The sequence below is a fragment of the Cavia porcellus genome, unplaced genomic scaffold (genome assembly GCF_034190915.1).
Source record: "Cavia porcellus strain 051 isolate PalLab524CR breed Dunkin Hartley unplaced genomic scaffold, mCavPor4.1 scaffold_16, whole genome shotgun sequence".
Classification (NCBI taxonomy): Eukaryota; Metazoa; Chordata; class Mammalia; order Rodentia; family Caviidae; genus Cavia; species Cavia porcellus.
The window spans coordinates 10,436,811-10,463,049 of record NW_026947499.1 but is presented as its reverse complement, the minus strand read 5'-3'; the positions used below and the strand labels follow the sequence as shown (position 1 = coordinate 10,463,049).

The following is a 26,239-nucleotide window of genomic DNA, read 5'->3' as shown; positions in this document are numbered from 1 at the left end:
ACAGGTTGGTGCAGGCTTACCCCATCCTGGTCTCAGAGAAAGAAACTAGTGCCGGGCTATGGAAGGTCTGGGGCTGGCAGCTGGAACCCTTCCCCAGGATCTGAACCAGCCACGGTCCCCTCTGTCCCTACTGGGACTCAGGCTCGAGGGTGGATGAGCACCCCTCCCCGAGCCACCACTTACAGGTTACACCACCTGTAAGGTAGCACCTGCTCAGCCGGCAGTGGCTGCTCCCTCTGGCCCTCTTGACCATTCATTGCAGGCAAAAAGTGACCCTTGAATCTCCCCCAGATCCCTTATCTCAAGAAAGCAAGAACAGCTAGCAGAATCCACCACAATGAAATTACTCAGTTTTCCCTGAGAGATGGTATCCTCTACACCCTGCCCTGTGCAAGCCTCTGCCAGTGCATCCAGGCAAGGGTTAATGTTCCAAACCCAGCTGGACCTCTCCCCACCGGGACCAGCGGGCTCACCCACAGCTACTGAACACCCAGAGACCACGCCAGGCTGGCCAGCCCCACACAGGGTTAAATCGCTCGCAGCATGGCCAGCTTTTGCTGCAAGGGAGACAAATTGGGCAGAAGCCACTCTCTATCGCATTGCCCACAACCTGAGAACATTTTACCACCACCACCAGCACCCCGGGCACCGAGCTGAGATCTCATCTGGCTTTGGGGTGCCGCTTTGGTGATAAATTACCATAGAACCTGGGCAAATAAACGTGGTCATTTCTCAGCTCGTCTCGCCTCTCAGTCCAGCTCACGCACATCCTAACCCTGAGATTCCGATACCCCCAGCCCCTCTGCAGGCCCCAGAAGCATCTCTCTTACCGAGACACCGGAGGGTTGCAGGGCAACCGGGAGCCAGATTCGTGCCAACTCCTTCCTTCCCTGCCGGATGGGAGGCTGCTAACTCCCGATGACTTGGTTTGAACGCTCCGCAGAGATGCCTGGAAGAAAATTGTTCATTTGACTCTCCTCCTCTTCCCAAAATAAAATCAAGACACCAGCACACACGCGTGCGCGCACGCACACACACACACACACACACACACACACACACACTAAATCAAGTAGGACAAGACAAAAAACAATACCACTGCCAGAAGAGCAGCAAACTCAGATCAGCCAGAGTCCGTGGACAGCAGGGTATTCATGCAGACCGTCCCCCTGGGCAAAGGTATCCGGTGAGTCTGTCTGTCCGTCTGTCTGTCTGTCTCTCTCTCTCTCCTTCCTTTCTCTCGCCCTCTTCCTCTCTGTCTTCCTCCTGTCTGCACCTAGGCAACTCCAGGCTGCTTGCAGTAGACGAATCAATTTTGCTTCCCCGGCGCCCGCTCGGGCAGCGGCTGTCACCGCTACTGCAAACCCTGGCGAGCTAGGGAGGGGCGGCGGCAGCTCCCAGCGCAGGGGAACCGAGCCTGCCTCCCACCCGTGATTTATGTGTGCGGTGCCCGGAGAAGGCGAGGTGGGAGGCCGGGAGGCGAGGCTGGAGAGATCCCAGCTGGTGGCAGCAGCAATGGGGGACTGGCGGTCAGCACCGCGGACAGCGCCGAGGCGCGGGAGGAGGGGAAGGGCGGGCGCGAACCCCCCAGGCGAGAAGTTGAGTTATTGGATGGTGCGAGCGGGGAAGGCGGGAGGCCGGCGGGAAGGGAGCCGGGACCTGGCCACCTCACACAGCCAAATGGGCGACCGCCTCCCCACCACACTTGTGCTAATAGTGCCCCTCTCCAAGCAAGTAACTTGGAGGCAGCCTCCTCAGTACGCCCAGACCCCGCTGCGCCTCTGCAAGAACTCCGAGCTCAGCGGGAGCCTCTCTCCCACTGGTCTGGCTCCCTCCACTCACAGCTCTGCCTGGCTCGCCAGCTCTCCCCCACCTTCTGCAGATTTCTGAACGGTATCATGGAATTTTTGTTACTCAGAGCAGAAACGATAAGGCTTGGGATAAAGAAATTTCTCAGGGGCAACATGGTTCAGATACATAACTGCTTAACAGGTCTCCAGGAGCCAGCTCCGGCCCCCTTACAGGCTTGGAAAAGTCATTCAATGTTTCCAAGTCCCAGGTGGAAAGCAAGGCTATGAATTCTTTATTTTCCTAAAGATCGGAGGAAAGAGGTTTTTAAAAAAGACAACAATAAGAACAGTATTTTTGGGATACTATGATTTCACAACATAGAACATGTGTGGTAATGCAAATGTTACGACAGAGAGACAAAGAAATTGACAGCCAACAGGGACAGCGTGTGTCAACCTTTAGCATGTGGTCTGGAGTGGGATGATGCTGGAAAATTTTGGGAATTCTAAATCAGACATTTGAGCCTTCGCCAGAGACTTCTCCCCCAGAAAACCCCATTCTGGCTTTCTGATGAGCAGCTACTATCTGGAAAAGCCAACAAAATCAAAAGGGGTTGAGTTGATACACAGAGGAGTGGATCCCAGGTTTCCGGAGTTCGGGGGATTCGCCCCTGAGAAATCTCTTTATCCTACGTTCTGGGGTCCTGTTCCTGCTAACTACGGGGAAGCATTCATGTTGGAGAAAAAAATCAAGACCTACAAAGTGAGAGCGGCTCCCTCTGGGGAGAGTCTCTCACTAAAAATTTTCCACAACAGTAGCCCAGGGCAACTCCACTATTTGCCACTTAACTGTCCACTTGATGTAGGACTTGGAGACCATTAGATCTTTATTTTGTCCACGAGGCCTGATGGTGGTGGTGATTGTCCTGATGGTAACGATCGTGGGGATGGTGTTGATGGTGGTGGTGGTGGTTGTGGTCATGATGGTGCTGCTGCTGATGGCGGTGGCAATCACGATTTCAGTGATAGCACCTGAGAACTTACTATGTGCAGGGCATCCTGCTAGGAGCTGGATGAGCTCCTAGCAGGATCATTCTGAGTCCTTACCGGGGTCCTCTGAAGGTACTATTATTATTCCTATTGTATAGGTAAGAAAACTGAGACTGGAAAAACTAAACTTCATGCTCAAAGGTACATGGCAAGAGGCAGCATTCAAACCCAGGGCTGTATGATTCCAAAACCCATTCACTAGAATACTCGTCTCTCAGAATCAACTCAAATGCAGTCTTCCTTTTTTTTTTTTTTGCAAGATCCCATTGAATATTTTCGGGATAAACTCCATGACATAAATTTAGTCTCTTTACAGACAGTGAAACTGAGCGCCAGAGAGAGGTAGCAACTTGCCCCTATTAAACAGGTAGTTGAGTGTGGAATCCAAGATGTTCAGCTGCCTGAACCTGTGTTCTCAAACCTAGAAGAGTCCAAGGACATAGTAAGTGCTCAGTAAACTTCCAGACAGTCATTCAAGAAGACCAGAGAGGGACAGAAGCCACCTTGGATTCTAATGGTGGAGTCAGAACACTGGTAGTTCTTAGGCACCCTGCTCCTTAGTCCTGGGGAGTTTCTATCCCACCTACAGCTTACTCAGAGGATGAGCCCAACCACTTGCTAACTGCCTCACCACCCACCACGTGGCCAGCACGGTGCTGACCAATTGCTAACTCCAATCTTTACAACTCTGTGAGCTGGATGCTAATATTGCTTCTGTTTTGGGTGTGAAGACCAGGCTCAGACAGGGAAGGTGCAGACCTGAAGGTCTCGCAGGCAGAAAGTGGCAGGGGCAGGATGTATCAAATCATCTGGCACCCCACTAAGTTTTTCCCAAATCAGGACCCCTCCTAGCCCCCCTCCGGGAAGTGAAAAGGAGGCCTCAGCTGACCCCCAGCCCGGTTTCCACTAGAACAGTTGTGCTTTTAACTGATTTTGCATACTGGGCATCTGTCCAAGCCTTCATTGAAATAAGGGCTTTGCAGCAAAATTAAAAAATAATAATATGGTGAAACCAGAGCTCTGCACACTCCCTGGTGACCATGTCCTCTAGGAACCAGCTCTGCCTCCTCAGGGGGGACCTCGTCCCACACTGCCCATCCTCTGAGCACCATCTCCTCGTCTCTCTTCTATCCTAACTGCTCCTGGAAAATTCTTCATTTAAAGAATCAGCAGACTCTGATAGCTTTGTGACAATGCAGCAGGGAGTCCTCCAGGCTGAGCCAGCCAGGCTGCGCTATTCCCTGAGGGTTCAGGCAAAGCTGGAGCAGGACTGCAAAGAGGGGCCTCAGGGCGCTGGGTTCAGTCACTTGCCTCACCCAGTTAAGACTCCCCGACACCCCAGGGAGGTTGGCAAAGGAGGGCAGTAGTCATGGCTACAATCAGCACCCCCGGGCTCCAGGTGACCTCTGTACATCCCATAATTATTGATCTTCACCCCAATCCTATATCAGAATGGCGTGGCTTTATTTCCATTTTATGAATGGGAACACTGAGACTCAGATGCTCAGCACCACCAGCCCAGGGCCACTCCATCCTGAAGGGGTGGGAAGGGAACATAAAAAACCCAGACCCTCTGGGTCTGTAGCCGGTGTGCTGCGTGGCAGCCCTCGTTATGACAGATTCGCCTGCTTACTTAGGTGTCTCAGGTCCACCAGGTGCAATGCTCGGTCAGCCCAGGGCATTGCAGGACCCACAAACAACGTGAAGCGATTGTGGAGCATTATTGATCCATCTTAGAGATGAGGAAATTAGACAGCGATGTGCCACGTGACCTGCCCCAGGCGCTGCAGCCTGGGGGGTGCGGGGTGTGAATCTAACCGCTTACTGCAGAGACTTTGCTCTTCTAGTCTTTGCAGGAGATGGGTACTAAGAGGACCAGGAAAGAAAGGGCGCCCCCATTTCACCGTGCAAGTGTGGCAGGTGGCATAATGGCCCCCTACGTTGTCTGTGTCCTTGTCCCCCAAATGGTACCTTATGTGCCAAAAGGGAACTGTGCAGATGTAAATGGAGTGTCTTGGGATGCAGGCATTATCCTTGTCTCAGTCCAAAGGTGGACGGAGGAAGGGGCTGTTAACCCAGGAAGGTGGTGGCCGGGGGAAGTCGGAAAAAGCCAGGACACGGCTTTCTCTCTAGAACTTCCAGAGAAGCCTGGTGACACCTCGCTCTGAGAACTTCTGGCCACCAGAGCCATAAGATATCAAACATGTGTTGTTTTAAGTCAATAAGTTTATGGTTATTTGTCATAGCAGCCACCGGAGACTAATACAGCCAGGTGGCCAGGGAACCCTCTGAGGAGGAACCCACCACAAACCGGCTGGAGAAACCAGGCCTGGGCTCCCTCCCCAGCAGAGGACCCGGGCGCTTCAGGCTTGGCGCAGCACCTTGGAGCGCCCCGGGGTGCGTGTGCAGAGGCGCACACAGCCACATGCAGAAGCCAGCCCTCTGGGGGGGGGGGGACTCAGGCTCAGAGCCCGAGCAGCATCGCTGGGCTCCCCGCCTCCCCCTCCTCCTCCGAAGGCCCCCAGGGAAATGCTATCATCAGGAACACGAGAGGGACAAAATGTCACAGGGCAGCTTTCCAGGCGCACAGCTCCTCACAAGCAGTCAGAGGCAGGACAAGGAAATGGGGGAGAGATTAGAGACAGAGGGAAAGGGTTGGAGAGAGATGGAACAGGAATAGGAATCCCTGGGACCCGAAGACGTGGCGGTCCCAGCCACAGGGAAAACGTAACGAGATCTGGGGAAAATGGCACGGTGCCTACCGAGAAGGCCGCCGGGGCTTGCAACCAACCTTCGGGATACATCAGCAGTGCATCTATTCAGCACCGCTGGGGAAAGGTGGCTTTGGGTGCCGACTCAGAGTCTCGGCTCCCCGGGAAAGCCCTGTGACCTGGGGACATCAGCGACACATTCTGGTCCCCATCCTCCTCGGCTGTGTCATGGCACCACCGTACCCTTCCAGCAAGCCTTCAGTGTGGCATGCTGCCCTGAGCTCATGAACGGGCATTGTATATTTTAAGTAATGAACAGGCTCCGTTTTTAAGTACTACTGTGTGCTGGGTGCACATCCGGAGTCCTCCTGCTCCAGGACCGTAGCGGCAGCACGACAGTGCCTCGGGCAAACAGTCGCTGCTCCTGGGGAAGGACTAGACCAGCCCACAGTTTAATCACAGGCTTAAATATCCAGGTTTTAGAGTCAGGCTGGCAGGGTTCAAGTCTCACTGTCCTGCGTACAAACCGTGAGGCCCTGAGAAAGCATTAGACCGCTCCGTGCCTCAGTTTCCCATCTGCTTCCTCACGTGGTTAGCGCTGGAATCATATTAGCTACCATATGTCAAAGCCCTTAGGAGGGATCTTGGCACCCAGCAGTCCCTGTGTGTTCTTTATTAATTACTGTTGCTATTGTGATTGTTATTTATTCCTGAGGACGAATGTTTTCCAAAATCACATGCTGTGCTGATAATCCAGTAGACAGTATCAGACGACCTAGGCATGTGTCCTTTTTAAAGCTTCAGGTATTACATATTTATTTTAAAGTGCTCTCGAATAATCCTGCATCCCCACTTCCAGCAGTGGAATGATGTATTTGCCTATGCAAATTTATCTAAGTTGATGTAATGGATGGCAGAATCAATTTGATTTTCCCTTTGATTTCCAGCACTGCAGTAAAATGATCTGCCTGAAATCAGTTCTCCGAGAGATGCTTGGTTGTCTCACCATCCGCCACCTCCCTTCATGATGGTCTGTCTCAGGCCTGGCTCCCCAATTAGGCCAGTCAATTCAGCAGCATGGCCCGATGCCCAGAGAAAAGGAAGCAGGAGGCTCTTCCTCCTCTCAGGTCCTCTCCAAAGCTTGCTCCTCGCCTGTGACATTACTGAAGGCTGTCCCTCACCCGTGCTCCCACCCACAGCCCCGTCCACCTCTCCCACCGCCACCCAGTGCTACACCTGGCTCCCCACCCAGCTGCAGCCTGCAGGAGCTCGGCCCAGTCTCAGTTCCCAGGGCACAAACCAGTCTGATGCTTGGTCAGTGTTTGTTGTTTTGATACCAGGAATCAAACTCAGGATCTCACACTTGCCAGGCAGGTGCTGCGCTGCTGAGCTCCATCCCCAGCCCCTCAGTGTTTAATAAGTGAAAATTCTTAGCACCATTGATGCTTATTTCTGTCATCTTTGCTGGAATCTCGGGAAGGGGCATCTGGCTCCCCTCCAACACAAGGTCAGTTGCCATGCATGGGGTGCGTCAGTAGTCACTGGGTTCTGGAAGGAGCCCCAGTTCTTCAAGATGCTGCTGTCTTTGCAGGATCCAGGGATGGCCTGGGCTGGATCGTGACCCAGGAAGGACAGTACCAGATTAGCCATGGCAGGGAAACCCAAACAAGCCAGCGGAGGTGGACGACCCCCTGGGCCCTGAGGCTGGAGGTGGATTTGGAGAAGCACAGTGAGGAGTGGTCCCTTCAGAAGCAAGCTCAGGGGTCCTCACCCCACCAAGGCGCTCAGAACGAGGGCGCTGACACTTGTGAGAGATTCCACATTCGCTTCCTTTTTGCTTTTTTCTGTCCCACTTTACTGAATTTACATTTTCACGAGGAGCTTTAAGCTCTGACGGAAAAGGAAAGAATCTATAATAGAGAATCTGAGACACTGACAGAACGCGGAGAGGTCAGGGATGAGAGGAGCTGTTTCCGGTTATGTTCTTCAAAGCAAAAGCGGCCTGGCTTCTCTCCGGAAATGAATAAACCAGATTCCTCCGCTTGATACAGGCAGAGATCTCTGAAAGCCTCCCGGGAATCAGCCAGTGTCGAGCGGCAGCAGGGGAAGCCTGGCCTGGCTTTGGCCTCCACACCCTCCCGAGCCTAGCACAGTAGCTGAGAGGGAGCCGTTTTAGACTCCTGCCTCTTGTGTGCTCTGCTGTGTGACCTTAGCTAAGTCCCTGTACCTCTCTGGCCCTTCACAATATTAACTGCAAACAACACTGACATCACCGGTTTATTAGGCTCATACTACCATTTTAATTTTTATCGTTACCCCGCGCCAGATGCCGGGAATCTATTCCTCTAAGCTGCAGGCTAAAGGAAAAGGCAGAGACAAGCCCCCAGATTATAAAACAGTGCGACAAGGAACTATAAAAGAACTGTGGGAGGCTTCTTAGAGCAGATGCTTATTTCTGCTATGCGAGGCGGGAAGACATTGAATAAGGGTTACCTCTGCAGGGACCAGGGAAGCAGGATGGGGGGGCCATGTGAGCAGCCCCCCACGCCCAAGCATTTCCCCCTCCCCGCTCCAGAATCTGCTCAGCATCTGGGGAGCATCTGTCGTCCAAGGAGGTTCTCAGCATCACGTTTACACAATCCTAACACGACATGACAGATATCCGGCAGCCCGGGAGAGGGAGAGGCCATGGCCTGCAGAGTCCCACTAGGCCGAGCCGGGCAGACAGGCGGCAGCCAGGCCATCGGAGGAGCTGGGCGGCGGGGTGCAAAGTGGCCCAGACTTTCCGCGGGGTGAGCCGGAGTTCCGAGTTCAAAGTGCTAACAGTGATCCAGGCCTCCGCGTGCGTGCGTACGTGGTGAGAATGTAACCTGAGGACATAATTCTACTTGTGCACACAGATTATCATCACTGAGTCCCTTAGCATAATGACAAGTCAGAAACAACCCAAATATCCAACGACGGGGGCATTTAAACACACGGCGGAGGGCCAGGCCACCCCAGGGGAGCTGAAGCAGCATCCCACTGCAGTGGTCTGGTGAAGGTGTGATCGCCACATCACGAAGAAAATGACAGAAGTGGGCTGGTTTGATTTCACGCAGTAAACGTGGTCCCTGGAGAGAGAATTGCCTGGAAGTCCTCCTACATGCTTAGTGGTCAGTCCAACCTTCAAGACATTGGCCAGTCCCTAGTGTATTCACTCAACAAGCAAACATGGAAGGTTGACTTGTGCTCCAAAAGCTGAAAATACTTGAGAGGACTGATGCCATCTCTGTCATGGCCAAGTTTAGAAACCTAGAAGTCCTTTCCTCTGAGAAGACCTTGCTGGTGACACTGGTCCAGGCTGAAGTTCCTCTTGTCTGATACCTGCTGGTCCCAGCAGAGTATGTAACAGGTAATAATACAAAATCCCAAGGCCTCAGGCAAGTTCTTCACTTTCCAAATATGGTTGAGTACTTACCGTAAGGGTGAAAAGTAGACCGTAAGATTGATTCCCATTTCTCAGATGAGAAGACTGAGGCTCACAGAGGGGAAGATCACTGTTCAAGGTCATGTACTAGTAAGCAGGGACAATGGATCCCATGGTTTTATGCCTCGGGTAGCATGGACAACACTGAACAACCTGCCTGGGCCAGGACTGGGGCACCTGCTCCCCCCAGGGTCCCCCAGTCTCTCCCAGTGCAGATGGCTTCCTGTCCTCGGCCCCTAGCACATGACTGACTCCCCCAGCAGCCTGTGTTCATCCATCCTGAGCCCAAGTGAGGCAGGGAGACTTCTGACCACCCTGGATGACACACAAAAGGGACAAGCCAGTAGCCAGGCAGGTTCTGCAAGAGCCCTGTGTCTTCCAGATGCTTCTCTCTGAGCAAAGGTGAAGACCAGGAGCAGATCATCATCCGAGATTGATGCCTTGATGCCGCAGTCAGCTGCTCCACACCCCCGGGGACACCTGAGGTGAGGGTCTGTGTAATTCTCAAGCCACCTGAAGGGTAAAGATCTTCTCTCCTCATTGGCCCATCCTGATATTCCCATGATTCACTGCAGGAAAAAGGAACAGAGGTTCTAAGATGCTCCACCTTCGTTTGCAAAATAGGGCAGGAGTGTCAACCTCCCTGGGCGTCTGCAGAGATTGAAACCCACGAGAGCACTCCTAGAAAGCTCAGCACACATTTGGCAAAATCTTGCTGGGCCTGAAGCCAACGAAAATGCCAATGTTATCAGGAAGAAATACCCCAATCAGACCCAGGGCCTCCTGCAGCGAGGCAAGCGCTCCACCACTGCGCTTTACCCCAGCCTGATTGGTAATGACAGGCAGTGCTCAGCAATCAAGCCAAGGCGGCCCCCGTAGAGATGAATGGAGTACTGGAAACATAGAGGGCAGGAAAGAGTACAGGTGAGGAAAACGAAAAGCAAGATATATTAAAAGAAAACATTGCTAACTTCACCGAAGACCTCAGAGCATGATGAAGGAAGTTAAAATATGGCCTTCAAAAGCCAGAGTCGTAATCACTACGTGTTCAATTGCAGGAAACAGAAACTAGCATAGCTGGGACAAAAAGCTTTACTGTGAAGACAGATCTTCCGGAGCTGAGTTTGCAGCCTCTCAGCCACTGCAGCTCTTGTCTGGAGCTTCCTTTGTGGCCTCCCTGCCCTTGTGGTCCATCCCCTACCACAGCCAAAGGTACATCCTGAAGGTCAAGCCAGCACCTGCCACTTCCTTTCTTGAAAATCTCTGGATTTTTTTTCACTGCACTCAAGCAAACAACAGAAGCAGACAAGCCAACAAAACCTACTTACAGGCGCTGCATCTTCTGTCCTCTCATCCAGCTCGACCTCTCGGATCCCATCACCTCCCGCCCTTCCGTCTTGCTTCACTGGCCAGCCTGAAGGCTTTGTTCTGGGGATGAAACATCAAGGGTCAGCCCACCTCAGGGTCTTTGCACCAGCTTCCGCCTGGACTGCACCACCACCAACATCCTGGTCTTTGCGTGGAGAGTTTGCTTCTTGTTATTCGGGTCCCAACGCAGTCCCTCCCTCCTCCTCCCATCACCTGTGTCAGTGCCTCCTGGTTTTCTGCATGGCACTCACCACCATCTGGTGGTTGATTATTGGAGAAGCAAAGACAGAAAGAGATGCCTGCCTTGGTGTAAGTTCCGTGAGTTCAGACACCTAACTGTGTCTGTATCTGTCCACAGCTGCATCCCGAGAAGCTAGAATAGTGTTTAATGTAAAATTGATGTTCAATAAATACAGGCTGGGTGGGTTGGTGAGTGAGTGAACAGGTGGATGGATGGGTTGGTGTATGGATGAGTGATAGAGGGATGGATGGATGGGTGTTGCGAGGATGGACAGAAGACGGATGGATGGGTGAATGGGCGGATGGATGAGCGGGTAGGTGGGTGGATGGATAGAAGGATGGTGACAAATGGACGGATGGATGGACAAATGGGTCTATGGACAGGCAGGATTTGAACTTTCATTCTCTCTCTCTCTCTCTCTCTCTCTCTCTCTCTCTCCACCTCCTTTGTATAAGGACACTAATTATACTAGATTCAGGGCTTACACTAATTAAGCCTAAGTACTTGTATCTGTAAAGACTTTACTTCCAAAAAAGGTCATATTTTGAGGTTCCAGGCAGACATGGATTTGGGGGGGGCACCATCTATCCCGGTATACCGTAGTCATAAAGGACAAGGGGACAGCGGTCAGCTGTGAGCCCTATCTCATCACTGAGTACTGGAATGGTCTTGGACAAACTGTATCCCCTCCTGCCTCACCTTTCCCATCTGTCAAATGGGAGTTGAGATGATAATTTTATTGTAATCAACTGACCTAACAGTATGCCAACACCTTTAATCAATGAGATACTCTGAAGGTGGCTTATGATACACAGTGGCCATGAGGATGGGCCTCGAGGATCTCTAGTGTCAGAGGCTCAGTGCACTAAGGACCCAGCTGGCAACATGCTGCAGTCTACCAGGGCAAACAAGGCCTTGCGTCTCATGGGTTGCGAGCAGCTGGGCGCTGAGCACAGCAGGGACACTATGGCAGCCAGCTCCTGCGGGACGGGGACTCTGTCACTGCAGTTGGAGGTCCTTGAGACTGTGCACAGTCTGGCACAGTCCCGCCCAGCCTTTCTTCTCCCTGCCCCGATTGGGATCTGACAGCCTCCAAGCTCCCCTGACCTCCGCCTATTTCCTGTCGTTTCCATCCTCATGCACACACTCCTGTCTGGTGTCTGCTTCCTGGAGGACCCAGCCTAGCACGTTTGCCCGAAGACCATGTTACCTCTGCTGCGTGGTGCTCACTTCCCTGCTCCTGATTGTCCTTCTGGAAAACCACCCCTCACTAGCATCAGTCCACGAGATCCGGCTGGCCAGGCCCTGCACCCGATCCAGCCACCGACACCATCCCCCAGGCACGACGGTCAGTGCAGAAAAGGCAGGCAACCCCCTTTGTTGGTTGGGAAAGAGATGTATCTTGGGATGGTGGTGTGGCTCAGTGGTACTCGGCTTGTCTAACATGCACAAGAGCTGGATTCCCTCCCCAGCCCTGAGAAAACAATCTTTCTCACTAGAGTCCCTCGGCTGCTGGAACCTAAGTCTTTACATCTAGAGCCTGACACTGAAGCCTATGCAGAAGTGGGAGAAGTGAGAAACTGACTGCATGTGGTTAGCTGAGCACCTGGTCCCAGCCATGCCTGAAGCTGCTTCATTCTTTCATAATATAAATCAATGCAGCCCCTCCCCGTTCTCCTCTGTGTTTCTGTCTATCTGAGCTGAGTGTCCTAACTTTATGAAACATCACACATTCCTGGATCTGTTTCTTTAAAGGGACAGAGGTTGGGATTGTGGCTTCCTGAGGAGAGCTACAAAGCCAAATAAACATCAAGGAAGGCAGGGGGGAAATGTTTTTTTTAATTCCATCCATGATCTACTTTGAGGGTGTCATAAGGACTGAAGAGAAAAAAAGAGAGAGAGAGACAACCGAAGCAGCATCCGTGGGAGCCAGTTTGGCTTCGGGCTGCTTTTTAAAGAAAGCCTCTCCGCAGTTAGATTTCCAAATATAACCCCCTCTCATTCGACACCCCCCAGTACCTAGACAGCTACTTCCAAAATAAGAGGAATGAGGCTCTGTCTGTTTTCTGATGAATCACCAACACATTTCTTCTCTGGCTCGTCTCATGGTTGGGGCTGCAAATCAAAAGAAGGTTTTCCTCCCCTTAAAACATGAAGATTCATGGGGATTTCTGTCAATACATTGGTTCCGCTCCTCTCCAGAAATGCTGCTTCTCTTTGCAAACGCCGATGCCTCCCATATGGAAGCAAAGTGAAATCAAGCCTGGAATACCCACGCCAGGCGAAGTTTGTCCTGCACGGGGTGGGGGTGGAGATCTTGGCGATGAACAGAAGCCTGAACGCAGCCAGGACTGGACAGGACGCGGTGTAAAGAGGACACAGCCTGCTGAGGTGCTGTGAGCGGCCTGTAGATTTAGCAAACTTGCAGCCAGTGCTGCGTTTCTGTCTCCAGGCTCAGGCTTTCTCCCTGGGAATAAAAGTGAATAAATCATTCATAGTCAGTTGCCGGCACCTTCGGTGAACAGGAGGAAACCGAACTTCGCTAAGCAGTTAATTCCCAATGCAGATGGCCACCCAAGGGGCCGTCTCCTGTCAGGACCTTTCCATCCTGATTTCAGATGCCAGCCCTGGCACAGCTCTGGTGGCAAAAGCAAAAGGCACCTACATGCTCTCTAAATAGATCTCTGCCCTGGCTGCCGTGACAGCCAGTGACCAGAGGATGCTAACACACAGTGGCATCTGCCTTTGCAAAATCAAGGAAGTTTTCCATCCGCTGGCTGGTTCCTCTATTAAGAGGAAAAGCAATCAGGCGTGCGGCAGCAGAGCCGACTTGGAGACCTGAACTCCTGAGCTGCACTGAGCAAACCCCCAGAGATGGCGAGGATGCAGATCGATAATGATATGAACGGTCACAACAGCAGCAGCCACCGCGACGGCTACTATTGGCCAAATGCCCCTGTAAGCTGGCTCGGAAACACGGCTTTGTGTGTACCATCGAGCTGTATCTGTGCAGTAACACTGATGTTATCTCAGCACAGTGGAGTGCGTGTCGGATCGGTTGCAGAAATGGCCTCAATTCCGCCTCCCCCTGTACGCATCCCCCTTGCAATATGACTCCAGACTGCACTGTGGTTTCTGCAGCTCTGTGTCCATCGAGGGAACGACTCGATTCCTCGGCCCCCTGAAGCAGGTCTGGCCTGTGATTTGCTTCAGGCGATAAAATATCATGAGCGTGAACTTTGAGAGAGAGAGAGTGCAGCTTTTCTTTCTCCTCTCCCTCTCCCTCTGCCTCTCCTTCTCCCTTTGCTTCTTCCTCTTTCTCCTGCTTTACTGTGACAAGTCCAAGCGCGCCTCCTAGAAGCCGAGAAGCCACACGGAACAGAACCAAGCCCTCTGGTGCAAGGCGTCCTACACCAGCTGGTTCTCAGAGTCCCACCAGCTAATTTCAGGCGCACGGCAAGCTTAGAGAGAGGGACCAATTCCTGCCCAGCACACACTAGCACCCAGACAACCCACAGAATAGTAAGAAACAGCACGTGTGTATGGTCATCTGCCACTGCGTGTGTGTGTGTGTGTGTGTGTGTGTGTGTGTGTGTGTGATGGTGCCTTTGCAGCATTATCATGTCCATAGATAACTGATGCAAGAAGTCACCGCTAAAGATGACTAGATTTCTTAGCAGGCATTCAATAAATGTTAGTTAGATGATTAAATAAATAATAAATGAATTGGAAACCAAGTCCAGGTCCTCTGAGGCCAAAGTCTGAGTGTTCAAGCAAACAGACACCTAAGAGGGTTCGTTTCTATCTTAACCCAGTTTCTTCCCTTTTAAAACCACTCTTCTAAAAGTACCTGGTTCAACAAACTGTTTCTGTTCTTTTCTCTATTCTGCTAATTTGACTTAATTCTGCTAATTTGACTTAATCTCTGCTTTAGTATATAACCCCCAAAGAAAGAGGGAGGTATAAATAGTAATAAAAACGGTGTCTGACACAACCATAATCCACCTCTGAAAATGAGCAGGCTTCAGTTCAAACTTGTTCTGTTTTTATGTGTTAGATGTGGCTGGTGCCCTGCCGCCCTGCCCCATTTTTGATCTCTATCTTTTAACTGGTGAGTTTAGGCCATTTATATTTATTATCGTTACTACTGGGTTGACTTTCATTCTGTTGTCTTATTCAGTATTTTCTGTTTATTCTGCTTTTCCCATTTCCCCTTCTCTGCCTTTTCTGTCCACTATTTTCCCCCTGTTACCTTGGATGATATATACATACACATATACATATACACATACACATACATATACATATACATATACATATACATATACATATACATATATTTTGTATTCCTTCAGTGGTTATCTTTGATCTTTTAGTTTACTGACTTAACTTAAAGTTAATCGATTCTGCTCTCCTCCATGACAATGTAAAGGTCTTAGAGTAGTTTAGTCCTGATCTGTTGCTACCCTCTTCCCCACCTAGCCCTGTTTTCCTATATCCTATACCCTAAAGCAGGCACCCTGGCAGCCCCAGAATCTAACATGGTGCCTGATTTACAGCCCACTAACAGTGAGTACTTGGTGGCTGAATGGACACATAGCCTCTGCTGAGTATTACCCTTCCAACATGTGCTGTGTTCTTATGAACAACTTTAAATTCTCTAGAGAGTATTTGCACTGCAAAATAAGCAGTGTTGATATTAAGTGAGGATGGGAATCTGAGAAGCTTAGAGTCTCGGAACAACTACAAAACAGACAGCGGAAATTCCGGGGTCAAGTTCTTGGACTCTCAATCCAGTGCTTCCAGAAACATCCGGGACCCTGTCTGCCAGAGAATGTTTGCTGTTCTCGTTTTTAAATACTGTATTTGCACTGGTTCATCATAGACTTTGTGAGCCAATGACAGTCCGAGAACCTGTCTCTAGTGCTGAAGAGAATTCTCCATTCATCCCAAACTCTTTGCCTTTATTTTAAAATTAGGGATAGGAACGCAGCACAGTGATGGATCGCCTGCCTAGCATGTGGGAGTCCCTAGGTTCGATCTCCACTGAGGCAAAATAATAATAACAATAATTTAAAATGATAATGGTAACACCTGGCTACTGTGTCTGTTTCCCTCGTGTGGCCTGGTGTGTTCCTGTGCTGCAGCATGCACTGGCAATCCTCCCTTCCTCGGCCCTTCTGTGTAGAGTACATTTGGCCTGGAGCTCAGCCTTCTTGCAGCCTCCGCCCTGGCCCTGTCACCTCCCTTCCACGGTGGCCCGGGAGGGTGCGGGAGCAGGATGGTCCCACCCACGGATGTCAGGAATCGAGGGGAGATTGCAGAACACCGCATCCAAACACCAGCTCAGAAACACTCCTCCTCGCTTTGTAGCAAGCCTCAGCCTGTTTTCCTCAGGAGATGAAGACAGCAAAAAGCAGCAGCATTCAGATCGGCTCCATCAGCTTATAAATGATTTCTTTCAAGAAGATGACAGGGAGGCAAGCGAGAAAACAAACCAAATCTGGACCAGCAATCATCACTTCAAAGCTGGGGTCGGCTGCTCAGCGCAAGGGGAGAGAGGGAGAGGCTTTCTGCACGGGGAACAAAGTCGCCGTCATCACATCCTGCTTCTTTCTTCATCTGAAAAGCCTCATCCATCAGCAACCCATCTCAATCATTTTCTCCTCCCATGTAAGCTTCCCTGGAAGCCCACGACAGCGACGTCCCTAAAGGCACTGCATACCCTACTCACAGAAGAGGACAGCATCTTCCCTGTGCTCATCACGCAGCTAAGCGCTTGACCAGGGACAGAACATGTTGGAGCCCACATGACTCTTCGTGCTAGGCACCTCGTTGTGCCCATTTTACACAGGAGGAAACTGAGGTAAGGGGAGGTGACCTGTCTCGTGGTATAGAAGAGGCGGGACTCAAGCAGGTGGGACCAGAGCTCCTAATGGCTCTGTGTGGGTTTCTACACACTGAATGGACTCGTAGATCTCATTTTTCAAGCTGGAAAAAGCCAGCCCAGGACTTAATGAGAAGAGAGTAATGTAAGAGATAAAAGGCACGGTGACACCTGGTGCTGGGGAGAGGAAGGGAGAGGAGCGCTTTCAGATACATTAGTGAACCGAGGATTCGAGTTCCTGAGCAGGCTCTGGGGCAGGGCCTGTCAGGGCTCAGTGTGATCCTTCTGACCCAGCAGTTCCCCTCCAGGAATTACTAGACCGCCTCACACCTGCACCCCAAGATGGCTGTAAAAACACCTTCCCGGGAAATAACGTAGACGCTCATCCTCGGGAGGCTGGGGCGCCCTTCAGATCCCAAGGTTCGAAGCCATCGTGAAGATAAATGAGGTGTGTGTGTGGGACCTGAACCAGGGCATCGCCCAGGATGTATCAGGTAGCGTCTCAGCGGCGGCCGGAGAAGGAGAACGTGCACCGTGGTGCGGTCTGCAGCGGCCTAATCATTCAACGGTAGGAGTGCTTCAGCAGCCACAGGTCCCCTGTGCTGTGGAAAACCAGGGCGATGCCCAGAAGTCTGAGAAATGTACCTGGAAACACTCCAGACCTGAATATTGGGTGGGAAAAACAAGTCGTGTACAGCGTCGCCAGCTACATTTATGGGACACAGTGTCACAAAATAGCGCCGCATGGGTGAGGGGGACCTTGTGACACCCCCCTACTGGACTCAGCTACTTTGTAAATGCGCCACGTGAGGTTTACAGAACAACGAAGTCCCCTTATGGTGCAGCTTGCAGCCCGTGCCTCTGCCATCAAATGGTCTGTCATTTAATAAACACATGCATTAACAAACCATCTGGAGCCGGGCACGGATGTGCAAGCCTGAAATCCCAGCACTCCAGGAGGCTGAGGCAAGAGGATTGCAAGCTTGAACTCAGACTGGACCATTTAGTAACTTTGCTGTCTCAAAATAAAAAATAAGAATGGGCCGGGGATATAGCTCGGTACAAAGGCCCTGGGTTCAATCCCCTGTGTCACAAAAATAAAAATTAAAAAAAACTAACATACGACAGAAAATATCAGACGGAGGGGTGTGGCCAACAGGAATATTGGCCGTATTAGTAAATCTTACATTTTCTATGAGGATAATTTCTGCATGACTTGCGTGATTACAATTACTCAAACTCCATCCTCCCCCAAAGGGCTCTGAAAAAAAAGCCCGACCAAAGCACTCCAGAGCTGTTTCTAGATGCCCCAGTCTGCGTCTCCCCCTGCTCAGTTCATCCCCATCTTGATCTCAAAACCAGTGAGGATCCCCCTCCTCCTGGAGGGCGGAGCTCGCGGCCTGCAGACCCCACGGTGAGGGAGTCAGGCGCTTGCACACTAAACGTTTCGTGGTTGGAGCTCAGCAAGGTTAGCAAAGGCAATTAATTCCCAAGCTTTCCACTGACAGCAATACACAAATTAGCTTCCGCCGTGGCTTTGGAAAACTAATTTCATTACACTGAAGGATTCAGCAGGGGGTTTAGTGCCTTTTAAAGAAAAAAAGGGTTCGGTTCAATGCAAGATAGAACTGTTTTCTGGAGTAACTTTGTAATTATCTGGACAAGGACGTGGCTTCCAAAGCCAGTGAAGGACGGGGATGAGCTGAGAGGAAGAAAGAAGCGTCAGAGGTGCCCAGTTAACACCGGCGAGAGCCCCATGAGAGGGAAGCAGATCAGAAGTCTCAGAAGTGTAGTATGAGTTATCAGAAGAGCTAGTAGTGAGCACTTCCCGGCCTGTGATCCAGCTCCTCAGGACGCTGAGGCAGGAGGATTGCAAGTTTACAATTTTGTGAGATGCTGCCTCAAAATAAAATTTAAAAAGGACTGGGGCTCAGTGTAAAGGCCCTGGGTTCAAGCTCCAGGACAGAAAGGAAGAAAGGAAGGAAGGAAGAAAGGAAGGAAGGAAGGAAGAAAGAAAGAAAGAAAGAAAGAAAGAAAGAAAGAAAGAAAGAAAGACAGAAAGAAAGAAATCTGCCATGGCAGGTGTACAGAGAGTGTAGGACAGGGGGGTTTCTATTTTAAGTTGCTTGAGTGTTGGTGAAGGGCTCATTGAGAACACAGCATCGAGCAAACACTAAAAGGGAATGAAAGAGTAGGGTTCAGCAGATCTCTACACGAGGTTCATTCCAGAAAGTGAAAACAGCACATGCAAAGGTCCTGGAGTACAGACATAACCAGTATATTTTTTAGGCTCAGTGAGAGGGGGTGTGACCGTGGTCTGCTTGTCTGCGTGTTTACCACTTTACCCGAAGGGGCAGCCAAGCTCTTAGCTAGGGCCTCCTTCGTTAGACTGGGAAACTGAGTTCATCTGGATTGGGCAAAGCCACGCCAGAAACTAGGCAGAGTCACGTGGGGCTGAGAGGTCAGGGAGGTGGGGGTGGCTTTATTGACATTTTTCACTGCCGAATCCTTTTAAAGCAGCTCCTCGAGTGCTGACAACACCGACACAAAGGCCACCCAGTCAACAGAGGAGTGAAAATGTTTGGGCACAAACGATCCAGGGACGTCTCCAGCGGTGGCCGACTGGGGCGGTCAGCAGTCTCCAGCCTCTCCATGTGCTGGTGTCTGCCTTTGACCCCAGGATGTGTTCACGCCTGGGAAGGACCACATTCCTGTCCAGCCTTGGTGCAGAGGTCACACCCAGAAAGAACAGCCTGCTGCCCATCTGCCAGTGCCCAACGTTCTTACCGTTCACTGACACCTCCAAAACCGAGGAGGGGCCTATAGCAAGCCAGTTAGATACATTTAGGCTACTTCTTTGGGGAAAGCATTTTCCTAAATTATTGATTTATTTAACTATCTATTTTTGCAGTCCTGGTGGTTGAGCTCAGGGCCTTCACATTGAGCTCCCTCTCTGGCTATTTTTTAAAGTTTTGAGACAGGGTTTGGCTAAGTCACAATGTTGCCCAGGCCCAGTTCAAACTCATGGTCCTCATGAGTGCCAGGGTTATAGGTGTGCACCACCAAGCCTGGCTTCTTTTTATTTTATTTTATAGGGAATATAGACAAAATAAGGCTAATCAGAACAAAACTATGAAAGCAATACAGGACTTCAAAGCAAGATAATAGGAAATCAACAATGACTATCATAATATTTCTTGTTTTCATCAAAATAGCTGTCCATACCATCAGACATAATAAAACCAAACAATAAAATCTATCAAAAGAAAAGAATGAAAGTGCATTTTAAAGAGAATAAAGCCAAACAAAATAAAGTAGAATAAAGCCAACAAAACAAAAAAGTGAGTGATATAGGATTTCAAAACAGTATAATAGGAAATCAACAGTGGCTACCATATACCTCTTGTTAGGTGTATGGTACCTTCAAAATAGCTGCCCATCACATCAGGCAAAATAAAGTCAAACAAAACAGAACAGTATAAAACCCAATCAAAACAACATTGAATAAAACAGAACAAAACCAAATAGTGAGAACAATATTGGATTTCAAAACCAAGGTAGAAAAGAATCCCCCATAGCTGCTATGTTGCATATTGTTATCCTCTCCATGGATGCCCAGACACTGGCCTTCGGCCTGCAAAGTCAATCAAACAGTACAAGCATTAAGTAGTTTTGTGCCTCGGTTGCTATTAGCTCAGCCTGTGTTCCTCCGAATCAGCCAGTTGCTTACGGGGTGGAGGTGGAATGTTCTTGTCTCCCAGCCCGGGTACCACTTGGCTCACGGGAAGGGTGAATTGGCTTCTTGTTTCTCCTCCCAGGCCCAGCATGGCTCCTGCTGACTCATGGGAAGAAGCCCAGCTTCTTGACAGCATTTCCTATGACTTTGGGTCCGATGATCATTGGAGCCTAGCAGACCGGGCCGAAAGCCGCCATGATCATTTACCATCTTGGAGAAGCAATTCTAACATCCAGATTCCGCTCTGTGGCTGAAACAGTGGTAGGCACACTCCTCAGAGCCACATTTTCTGTATCTGTTGCTTTTAGGGTGTGGTGAGGCAGGAACGCCACGGCAGGAGGGTGCGGTGAGGACATCTGCCCAGCTCATGGCTTTCAGAGAAAGGGGCAGAGACAGACAGACAGACAGACAGACAGACAGACAGTGAGGGAGGGAGGAAGAATAGAATCCCCAAGACCACACCCCACAATCCACTCCCTCGCTGGGTCCCACCTGTTACTTTCTACTTGTCATCAATTTATGATCTCATTAATAAACTAATCCACAGGTAAAGTCATTACCTTATGAGCCAATCACCTTCCAAAAACCCCACCTCTGAATACATGGGCTTTTGATGGGGGAGCATGTTTTAGGTCTAAGTCAGACCAGGCAAAAAGCTTTATAGTACACTGTGTTGGCAAGGTGGTGGCAGCTCGGCATTCTTAAAAGCTCCCCAGGCATGTTCTTAGAGAGCCTAATTGGACAATATCTGTCAAAATTAGGAATGCACATATTTTTTGACAGAGCAATTATCCTTCTGAGAAATTTATCCGACGAAGATGTTTGGACTTGTACAAAATGATGTATGGCCAAGATTATTTACTACAGAATCATGAGCTAAACCTACATGCCTCTGTGTAGGAGACAAGTATATACAAACAGTGACAGTTGATACAGATTTTAAAAAAACAGAATGAGGACTGGATGTGATGGCACATGCCTGTAATCCCAGCACTCATGAGGCTTAGGCAGGAGCATCCCAAGTTCAAGCCTAGCCTAGGCAACTTAGTGACTTAAATTCCCATCTCAAAATTTTAAAAGCAGAATGAAATTCCCTATATAGAAATATTTCCATGATACACTGGCAAATAAGGCACAGAGAATATGCTATTCTCACAATAATTCTGCCTAAAACCCAACCCAAAACTTTGATTGGTAATCACACAATCTTATGCTCATGGATCTAAGAGCTAGTTGGGGCTCAGCTGATCATGGGGGGCTCAGTGGGGTTCCTTGACTCCAGGCTGCAGCTAAGGTCCAGTTTGGGTCCATTCACCCCATCCTGGGGTAGGGAAAACACATCTATCTCACAATGCAGGATACTCCCACGTGGCAACCAACATGGCATTGGCCAAAGCAAGTCACATGACCAAGTCCAAGGAAGAGCACTCCTCTAGCTGTGAGCCAAGGCAACCATGTGGGAGTGTCAGACCCTCAGAGCAGAGGAGGGAGCAAAGCTCACCCTGTCCTTACACACGCATGTTTGTGTGTGTGCACCTATGTGGGTAATGTGTTCTACTCATCTTTGTGTTAAGATGTTCTGGAAGGATCTGTGGTGATGATGGTCACGTTGGAGCTGGGAGAGGTGAAGACCAGGTGGACAGAGGACAGGGTAAGGTTTTCTCCTGCCTACCTTTTGATGCTTTTAAAATCTGAAATATAAGCCAGGCATAGTGGCTCATGCCTGTAATCCCAGCACTCATGAGGCTGAGGCAGGAGGATCACTGCAAGTTCGAGACCAGCCTGGGCTACAAAGTGAGCTCAAGGCCAGCCTGCACTGCATAGAGACCCTGTCTCAAAAAGACAAAAATAAATAAATAAATAAAATAAAATCTGGAATATAATAACAATAACCAACAGTACACACTGAGCACCTACCTAGCAGGCACTAGGCTACGCTGTGTTGGAGGGTCATGCCGGGGGTGATCCGGGCAGGAACAGAGGCCAGCCTTCTCCTGTGAGTGTGCACCATTCACAGACTGTGGAGGAGGAGAACAAGAGGTCAGCAAGAAGCTAAGACCTCCTGTGAGTCGGCACCATGCACTGGCTGACCAGGAGAGAGCCAGACACCAGCCCTTCCCGCAAGGAGACAAAAGCCGAGGTTACTTCCTCCCACTCCTCGACCCTTAAAAGCGACTGGCTGATCTGGAGAAACACAGGCCACGATGATAGCTAATGAGGTAAAATACAACTTAATGCTTACACTGTTCAGTGTTGCACTGACTTTGCAGGCCTAAAGCGGGTAGTCTGATCAGCTATGCAGCGGAGAACAATATACAACGTAGCGTCTATGGGGGAAATCTCCTCTGAAGGTGGTGGTCATTGTTAGCTCCCTATTATCTTGTTTCAAAATCCTGTATCATTCTCATTGTTTCATTCTATTTTTATCTTGTTCAATTTTGTTGTATCCGAAGGCATGGGCAGCTATTTCAAAGATAACAAGTTATATTACGGTATTTGGATTTAATGTTGTCTTGTTTTGAAGTCCTATACTGCATTCATTATTTTGTGTTTGTGGCTTCTACTGTTTTGTTTGATGTTACTATGTCTGAAGGTATTGGCAGCTATTTTGAAGACAAGAGGCTTTATGATAACCATTGTTGACTTCCTATTTCCTTGTTTTGAAATCCTGTGTCACTCACCCTGTCTTGTTTGGACTGGCTTTATTGTTTTATTTTGCTTGGTTTCATTTTCTCTAAAACAAAATTTAATCACTTCTCAGCCTTCTGGCTGAGGTCGAGTGTAGTACCTGTTCTTACCAGTTTAATATCTGATACGTCCTCTATCCGAGAACAATACATTACATGGATTTTTGGAGCTGGGAGATGGAATAGGAGCTTGCTCCGTGCACTCCATGTGTCGACCTGGTATTGCAGTACCTCCCGGGGACCTTCCCCGGGGAAACATAAAATAAAATAAAATAACATTAAAAATAAAAAGCTCGAAGTAGGGACCTGACTGCCCCCTCCAAGTACTAATGGTGCAGGTGGGTGGTTTCCCAACCCTGGTTGCCACCAGAAGCCTGGAAAGCTCTGAAAAATACCGATGTCCAGCTCCCTTCCTGGAGCTGTTAGTGTAATTATTTGGAGGAAGAACCGGCCGTGATATCTTTGAAGCATCCCGGTTGATTTTAGTGTGATCCCAGCATTGAGAATAACTTAGTCTGGTCTATGACCCTCCTGCCCTGTCCGTGACTGATCGCGTCTGAGCGTCTGATCTCGGAAGCTAAGCAGGGTCGGGCCTGGTTAGTACTCGGAAGGGAGGCCAACCAGTCTAGTAGATGGGGGCAGATTTAAATAATGACAAAGTCCTCTGACTCTGGTTGCATTAAGGATGCCAGTGGGAAAACACAGGGAGAGATTTCTTGCGGTCCTAAAAGAGCTTTGCTATCACTGAGTAACGAGGCTCTTGCCTCTGGTATTAGAAGTCTAACGTGTGACATACTTCCTTTTTCACTTTGCCAGCCAGGAAGCTCAAATGTCAAGCTCACTGCTCAAATCCCGATTGCCTACACATGTGGTTTTCTTCCTGAACTGAATTTCCGGCCTGATCTAATTTTATACCGATCAAAACCTCTACTTCTACTTTGTCACTGGTTTATGTCCTTACAAAGCACTTTAAATCAAGTCTTTTATTATGCAGAGAAACTGTGTTATCAATATAATAATCATAAAGCTTTCTGTTTGTTTGCCTGACATTCGTGATGCTCCAGACACTTTAAATATTTTATCTCCAGTAATTAAAACAAAGCACAGCAGAGACATCACTGAGCTCATTTTACAGATGATAAACTGAGGCTCGGAGAGGTCAACTGCAGAAAGCAGACGGCCTGCTGTGTTAGTTTTCAGTCACTACTGCCGTCAATTACCACAAACCTGGTGACAGAACAGACTTGTTACAGCTCGGAGGGTCAGCAGTCCGCACGGACGGGCAGAGCCGGTCCTCCGGCAGGATCTGGGGGAGACCCATTTCTTTACTACCCAGCTTCTGCAGGCGGCCGTCCATCCCCAGGTCACGGCAGCACACGACCCGACTATTCTTGCTGCCACATCTCCTGCTGCCACCGTGCTCCTCCTGCGCTCCTCCTTCACAGGGAGGCTTGCTGTTCCTCGCCCTCAAGAATCCAAGCTGAGTTTGTTTAATTTTATTATCTGTGATGGTATGAACAGCTATTTTGAAGAAAACAAGACATTATAATAGCCAGTGCTGGTGTAATATCACCTTACTCGGAAGTCCTACAATGCTTTTGTTCTTCTGTTTCCATTGGTTCTATCATATTATATCTTATTGGATTTTATGTGTGATAGAATAAACAAATTTTCTATGGAAAATGAGACAATATAGTAGCCATTGTTTGCTCTCTGTTATTTGGTTCTGAATGCCCTGTAATACTTTCATTTCTTGAATGGTTTTGCACTATTTTGTTTGTTTGATACTACCCTATATGAACTTATGCTCAACTATTTCAAAGAAAGAGACATTATGGTAGCTACTATTATTTATGGGTTGACTTGAGGTAAAATGCTGTGTTGCTTACATTGTTCTGATCTGATCTGCTTTGTTATGTCCTCTTTTGTCTTAATCTCTTTAAAATAAAAAAACAAGCTGAACCTCCCACCTTGATACCTTTAATTTTGTCACATGCATGATATCTCTGGTGTTCAGGGTCATCGGAGGACCATTATTCAGCTGACCACAGCAGGGATTCAAATTCAGGTCCCTGACCTACACATCTAGCCTTTGCTGCCTTTGGGGTCCATTTCTGTGAAGTTGTTAAGTCCAGTTGCCTTCCGGGTTCTATCAAGAAACACATTCCTTACAGATCAGACACAAGGCAGTGATAACCCTCACACTATTCATTGGGAGGGCTCTTCCTGAGGCAGGTGCCTGGGTGCTGGCTCCCAGCAGCCTCTGTGGTTGCCAGGGGGCCGCAGGAAGTGGTCCACTTGGGTTTTCTGCCTCGCTCCTTAGCTCCCTAGAGCGGTCTCTGTCCCTAGAATGCTGGCCCAATATTCACAACAGTGTCCCGGAGATCAGAAGAGCCCAGCCTTGAACAGGCAGGGTGTGAATCCGTGCAGACCCTGGAGCTGTATCACAGGTCAGCTTCCACCCGGGTGCACATTTGGAGATGGGAGAAGGAATCACATGGGCTCTGTCTAGAACCACCCTCCTCCCCGCATGAAGGTTAATGTGCAAACTGGGCACGGGAAAGGTGATGCTCGTCCAGCTGGGGCCCTTCTGAGAACAGAGATTACATCTCCTGAGCATCCCGCCTGAAACATACAACCAAATCGATCTTACTTAGATATCAGTGACAACCCAGCTGTGAGAAATCTCTGCCCTGAGTTACAAGGTAAGTGCAGGACATTCACTGCACTGTTTGTAACAGCAAACAATATTGACCATCACCCAAATGCCCATCAAGAGGGGACTGGGAAAGTCAGTGTTCATATCGTCATGATGATACTAACTGTTTAAAAAATGGAAGAGACAGGGAATGAGCACATTGTCAAAGGTTTTATAAAGTAAGGCACTGTATACACAGGATCTATGCACCTTTACTGGGCATAAATGATAACCTTCTAAAAGAAAAAATCATCCGGGCTGGGGATACAGCTCCGTGGCACACTGCCTGCCTGCCAAGCATGAAGTCGTGAATTCAATCCCGGGTACCAAAAGAGTCATCTGTATACATTCTAGTTCTTTGATCTTAATAAACACATTTTTTTCAAATTGCTTTTTGAAATTAAGACGTGCCTTTCCACGTGACGCAGCATTTCTATGCCTTGTGAATGGCTATCAGTCAAAGGGGTGAATTTCCAATGGCTAGAAGGAGATATGAAAGAGTACGCATTCACACACAACAGAGAACACACGCTGCGGTAAGTTTATGCACAGAAAAGCTAAAAGTAAATATGTCTGGTTTAGGAGTGCCATAACGGGTGAGT

At 49.4% G+C, this 26,239-nt stretch overlaps 1 protein-coding gene, 2 long non-coding RNA genes and 1 other non-coding gene across 5 annotated transcripts in view; 3 read left to right on the top strand and 1 right to left on the bottom strand.

Moving 5' to 3' along the window:
* The window catches only part of Rph3a (rabphilin 3A), an 88,074-nt gene extending 86,298 nt beyond the window's left edge, over positions 1-1,776 (bottom strand). For both annotated transcript variants that reach the window (XM_063225675.1, XM_063225676.1), the window contains exons 1-2: positions 1,097-1,776; positions 831-949 (exon numbers count right to left, since the gene is read on the bottom strand). The gene's annotated coding sequence lies outside the window, so the exon portion shown is untranslated. The remainder of the gene's footprint in view (positions 1-830; positions 950-1,096) is intronic.
* Positions 835-26,239, top strand: part of LOC134470630 (uncharacterized) — a 35,712-nt gene continuing 10,307 nt past the window's right edge. The window contains exon 1 of the long non-coding RNA XR_010039632.1: positions 835-1,186. This is a non-coding gene — a long non-coding RNA (uncharacterized LOC134470630). The remainder of the gene's footprint in view (positions 1,187-26,239) is intronic.
* LOC134470631 (uncharacterized) lies at positions 21,910-24,906 on the top strand. The gene is made up of 2 exons (XR_010039633.1): positions 21,910-22,471; positions 23,756-24,906. It is a non-coding gene; the product is annotated as an uncharacterized LOC134470631 (long non-coding RNA).
* LOC111754871 (U2 spliceosomal RNA) lies at positions 23,002-23,200 on the top strand. The gene has a single exon (XR_002789548.2). It is a non-coding gene; the product is annotated as a U2 spliceosomal RNA (small nuclear RNA).